The sequence below is a fragment of the Homalodisca vitripennis genome, chromosome 8, assembly GCF_021130785.1.
Source record: "Homalodisca vitripennis isolate AUS2020 chromosome 8, UT_GWSS_2.1, whole genome shotgun sequence".
NCBI lineage: Eukaryota > Metazoa > Arthropoda > Insecta > Hemiptera > Cicadellidae > Homalodisca > Homalodisca vitripennis.
Genome location: NC_060214.1, coordinates 32,898,984 through 32,905,261, shown reverse-complemented (window position 1 = coordinate 32,905,261; position 6,278 = coordinate 32,898,984).

The window sequence follows — 6,278 nt, the reverse complement described above, 5'->3', positions numbered from 1 at the left end:
TTGCACTTCTGGTTCGAGTGAATTATATCTCTGACGCCAATGTTGAGTTTGCCTTGTTTTCAAGATCAAGAAAATGTGTCGAAAAGTGTCTATTTATGACCATTGTAATTTACTCTTCAGTATTTTTTGTGCCATAGTTGATTTTGTGTTGTTTCCCTGATCAAAAACAAAATATATATATATATATATATATATATATATATATATATAAATAAGTCTGAAAAGCCTACTTCTGACAAAAGACAACTAAGATGGGTTTTAAAACAGTTTTTAAATTTATAGTAAAAGTTAGGTAGTACCTTTTTTGATATTTGCATCACAGTACTTACCAACCACTGCATACTTAATATTTGCTAAATTGATTTGCTAAATTGTACAGCTAAAATTATATTTGTACTCAAACTTTTATTTTCTTCCTTTGTGCTCAACAACTTTTGCAGAAAAGGTTGAAATGAGAAGGGTTGTTACTATCAAGTTTACTCTATGCTTTCAAGACTAAATATAAACAAATAGTGATTAAAATAACACTTTCACAACGACTTGTATCCCATCGGATATAAGCGATCTTTCACACCTGCCATCAGGTACACACCCGGCTTTCGTAAAGTGCGCCGTGTGCACGATGTGGTACATGTTGATATGCATTTTATTATTGCATTTTTATTGTTTGCCTGTCATGGTGGTTTGTTAAAAGTGATCCCATGCTTAATAATAAATTAATACTTTAGACTATCGTGTGCCTTGTCGGGTGCACAATTGCGTAATTTTAAGGTAATTTTTTTGTACTAATTGGGGTACTCGGAAAAACATTTAAAATATATTGAAATAATTTATTGTGTCCAAAATTGCGAAGCCTACATACATTTCTTGTTATACTATAACGTTAAACATTAAAAAAGATTACGATTTTTTGCTATTACTATTTAAAAAGTTTGATAGCAAATTAAGTCCGAAAATAAGCCATCATCGTGGACAACATATGGTTGTGCTGTTATAAAACAATGTTGAAAAATAAAGTTGATTACGTTTACAGGCTCTTTCAATTTGTATTTGTTTGCTGTAATCCAGGAACCTTAGAGAACAAGATGGGATTTTTTGCAACTTTTAGACACCAGTGGGGCGTAGTCTGAAGAGATTTTCAAAATAAGAATAGGCCTAGATTTTAACCAGGGACCCTAAGAATTTCCATGTAAAATTTCAGTACAATCGGTACAGCAGTTTTTTATGTGATTGAGTAACACACAGACAGACACCATTAGATTTTTATATAATAGTATAGATGACAGTTTCAGGAACTATAAATTTATAAAAAACACAATTATTTTTCAAACCCTAAATCGGTTGCACCATTCTAATGTATATGTTAGTCAAGCTCAATATGTTAATTACTTTTCATTTTAGTTGTATTTCACGTGTTAAAATTTCAGTTAAAGCATTTTGTGATCTTAATTAACCCCACTGTCTAACAAACCATAAAAAATGAAACATCATAAACCGTAAAAGCTGCTGGAATATTGTTTTAGCATATTTCCTTCATAGGAATATATGTTTTATACATCGAATAGCACCATGAAAATTACTTAAATAAGATGTTTAAGTACTAGAAGTGGTAACATAATGAAATGCCCACATAAAATTCCCATGCTGGAATTTGGATAAAATTAGTTTTTGTTTCAGCTATCAACTAACTATAAATGGGTTAGCAATTGTTTGAAATCATGTATTATTATATAAAGATTTGTTCAAACTAATATTTCACCTCCCAAACCCACGACTGCTCCCAACGGCATCGAACCAGTAAATTTTGAAAATTTTAAGTGTGCAAATGAACATTAACATGTGTTTTTCTTGTATAATTTTTGAGGTAAATATGACTGGATTTTGAAGGATGTGACTAGTTGTGAAGTGAAATATTGACTGAATATTGATGACTAATAAACAATGGCAAAAGAAAGATTGACAAATCAGCATTAGGGAAGTTAGAATGAGTGTTTGTTTATTTATTAAGTAGTTGGTAAGGATTAGCCATCTACATTGTATAGACCTAATTGTTCATACGATTTGAACGATTAACATAACAAAAATCCCTCCTTGGCCGTAAAACTTAATTTTAATCCATGAAATCAACCAAAGGTCATCATAGATTTTCAGAAAATCCTATTTGTTCAAAATTGTATTTGATGACTCTTCCAATATGCAATAGTAAGAGCTGCACCCTCGAATTGCCTTTTGCTCCCGCTCTGTTCTGTCATTTTTTTAGAACAATATCTTTTAGATAGGTATTTTTAAAGAGGTAATAATTTTTTTATAGAACGTAGAACTCGTACAGTGGTCTTAACATCAACTACAAGAGAATGGAATAAAAAGTAACGCTGGGAGCATTCTACTACCCTTGCCACTCCGGTTTTGTCAGTTGAGAGAATCTGTTTCATTCTTAAGTGATGGAACTTCTATTCAGTCGTTCCTTGTCTGCACACGTGAATTACTCTAAGTGTTGTATGTTCGTTATTTCCTTTCTTCCATTTGGGTTTTCTGCCTTTAAAATTAACTTATGCAGGTTCAGCAATATCTTCTTGACTGTTGTGCACTGAAGATAGGAACAGATACCTGCTAAATGCCTGATTCAGATTTTTTGTAACAGTGATATCAGTTATCTTCGAACCTGTTGTGCTTTAACTATGAACTTTAAACAAAGGAGCTATTGAAATGTTATAAAAAAAAATAAATTTCCTTGAGACTCCAAAGTAAAATGCACTGCTAAATGCAATAACACTAGATACAGTAGTGAATTAGAATACACATATGTATATGTACAGTTTATTTTAAAGTTCGTTATTGATGGGTTCGTTCAAGGACTGTAAAGAAAACAAGATTTTCTGGATGTCTTATTCTTGTTTCACTTTATGATGGTAAATGTTCTGAATATCCTATTTCCTCTTTCACAGTTAATTTACTTGTGTTTTAAGTATAAAGAAATTCTATATTAGGCAAGGAAAAATTCTTGTAATCCTGAAGAAAATGTATCAGGTTAAACGTCTCTCTTAGGCGATTAAGTAAAAAATTGTTTCTTGATATACAAATTCCTATTTATATAGTTTGAAAAGGCTTTTAAATTTTGGAGGTTTCGTCTGCCCACTTTGTGTTACTTTTAACAAGAAGAATTTCATTCAATCTGACAATACTTAATTTCTTTTTTGTATAAATAATTCAGAAGGTGGTTGGCATTTTTTATTGTTTTCACTTAAATGATTATTATCACCTTGCTATCTTTAAGCAAAATTATTAACAATAAAGAGTTTTATAGACTGATGAAACCTCCTTTTTTAAATCAAATCATATTATATGGGTAACTGATACGATTGTCCTAGAAACTTTTAAATTAGTAAGAGTCTACTTGTATCTAGTAGGTTCTACAACGAGGGTTTATCGTGGTTAAAGTCTAACCAGTAAATCATTATTAGTACTTTTAATTATTCATTACTGATTTTTCTGAAGATTATTTAATTCTGTAAACTTAAATTACAATGAAATAGTGTTTATTATTTAATGGTTCTAGTTACAAAACAGGCTGTGTTCTCTCCAATGCAAGTAGGTATCTCCTGGTGTGAATCAAAGGCAGTAAAAACATCAGTTATCATTTTTTTTTTTTTGAGACATATTAATCTATACATTCCATACTATCTATCAATTGATTGAAATTATAATAAATAATCACATACTATTTAGTAACATTATTGTATTATTGGACAAGTAGAAATATAAAATTTGTTAAGATTTAAATACAGCTTATGTATCTAAGATATATTTAACTAATCCATGTAGATTTATAATTCATCCAAGGCTTAGATGATTTTGAATATCGAATAGATTATACAAAAGAATAAAGGAGCAACAGATGAATGAATTGATTGACAAACAACAAATTAATGTTTCATTTGTTTATACTTGATGAATTTGACATCATCTCTGTTCTGTACACTGAAATTAATAATTGTTTTGTATTTAGTTTTTATTTCTCAAGGTCAATGAACCAATGAAAATATGATCATCAAGGGCTGCTTGAATAAACAAGGTAGCTACAGCTTTTACTAAAAAATAAACTTTATAACAGATTTGAGGAACTCTATTAAATAATAGTGGAGTTTACAAACTTACTTAAATACTTAAGTTAAAAGAGGGTTAAAGAAAGTAGCTACATTAATTCCCTATGTAACTAGGAGTTGTGATAACAACTAGGTAGACTTTGATCTCCATTCAAAATATCAACTGCGTGTTGCGTCCATTAAAGTAATAAAGAATGTTAGTTCTACATCTGCTACTCCACCAGCAGTCTGTATCCAGCTTGTAAATCAGTCTCTTCACCTTCCATATCACCATGACTAGCTACAGTTTTTTATTTCCAAGTGCCAAGGATAGAACAATAAACCTGTATTTATAGATATGTTAATTTTTAGTTGAAATATCTTTACTAAAACATATGAAATTCTCTTTAGTACTAGCAAAATGGCGGCCATTAAAACTTTTACACTTTGAATATTGAGCCGGTTCAATACCTATATCTCCCCGGCTCATGTGTGTTTTATATAGTGTATGTGTGTGTGGTTTATTGGCTGCAGAGGCCACTGACCATTTGAAGGCATTTGGCCTTTCCGGTAGAGTGGCAAAGACTCCGAGCCGTGGTGTACAAGTTAGGAGTAGCTCCAAGTTAAAATTTTTGTTTAACTAAGTGTTTTATTTAGTTTTGCTGAGCTGTTCTCCTTCTAACATGTGCGGCTAAGTTTACGGCCCCTCACTGATGAGGTCCAGGAGATGAATTGATTTTCTGCTGTCATCTCTCCATCATGCGTGGTCGCAGAGAACCTTCGATTTTGCGCTCTGCTGAAGGACGGCCACCATGATGGACATTTCTACTAGTCAACATCTGTGATACCCTGCTCATATTCTTTATTTATTTGTTATTGTTATTGTTGCCATTTATATAGTTTATATTTTGTTATTTAATTTTAAGTTAGTTTTAGATATTATTTAGTTATTTCTTGGATTTCATTAGGAACCCGCCCTTAGCCGAAGGATACCGGGTGGAATTGGCATTTCTTGTTTCAAATTATGGCGTTTCTAATTTTTGTATGCAGGTGCACCTGATAAGGATTGTTTGAGGTATATACTACTGCAGGCACTTTTTATTTTTTTTTTTTTTATTTTTTTTTATTTATAGTATATATACTTATATATCTATATTGTGTCTTAGTAAATGAACCTGAGTATGCTGACCACGGTGTTCCTTTTTTTACCTAGTTTAGTTTTGATCCGGCATCCCGTTCGCCACCATGGGCGCGCGCTTCCCTGATGGTTTGCTGTGGGTGTGCGAGCGGCGATGTACGGTTTCAATATCTTAAAAACCTGAAATCTTTCTCAAGAATTGCAAGAAAACAGCTTTTAGAGGATTTTATCAAAATTCTAATGACACAAAAATTATTTAAATTGAATAATAAATAGCTTATTTTGAGCAGATTTACTGTGACAAGTAACTGTCCACATTGACAGCTGCTGTTTATTCAGTGTTTGTATTGTTGGCTATTCACTGAGAACCTCAACCGTTGTATGAACCGCCATTTTGAAAATACCAAACATAATTTCATGATAATTTTTTCAGTAACTGGCCTTGTCATAAACATTTAAGCCAAATTGGGTATGATTTAATTTTTAGTTTTTAAGATATTAACTTTTTTATAAAAAAAAAACTTACAACTAACAGATGGGAAAGTAAGCATCAGAAGTCCATATTCATCTGGTGAAATATGTTTGTCTTGACCTGATCAATAACGTGATATACCTTTGTCCAGAGAGTTACGGACTTATATCTCCATTGCAGTTTGATTTAAAATAAAAACATGTAGGGCTTTCATTCCCCTTAAACTAAAACTGAAAATAATGTGATAAACTCCCAATCATGTAGGATTATAAATAAAACCACTATATGGATTTGTGCAAGCATTGCATAAATTTTCACATGCAGCCTTTTAAATAGGAGAACTTAAAAAATAACACACTATTTAATTCTGTATTCACTTTTTAACGGTAGTTGTGCTACTAAATTTGATGATAGGTTTTTAGTAAAAAATTAAGCTTACAAGAGTATTTACATAGTTAAAACCTTATCATAATCCTATATTTTTACTTTAATTAAAAAATAAAGTAAATAGAATATTATAACCAGTATTTAATTTTGAGTACTAATTATAAGGGAATAAGTACACACTTGCAATAAAAAATGCAAA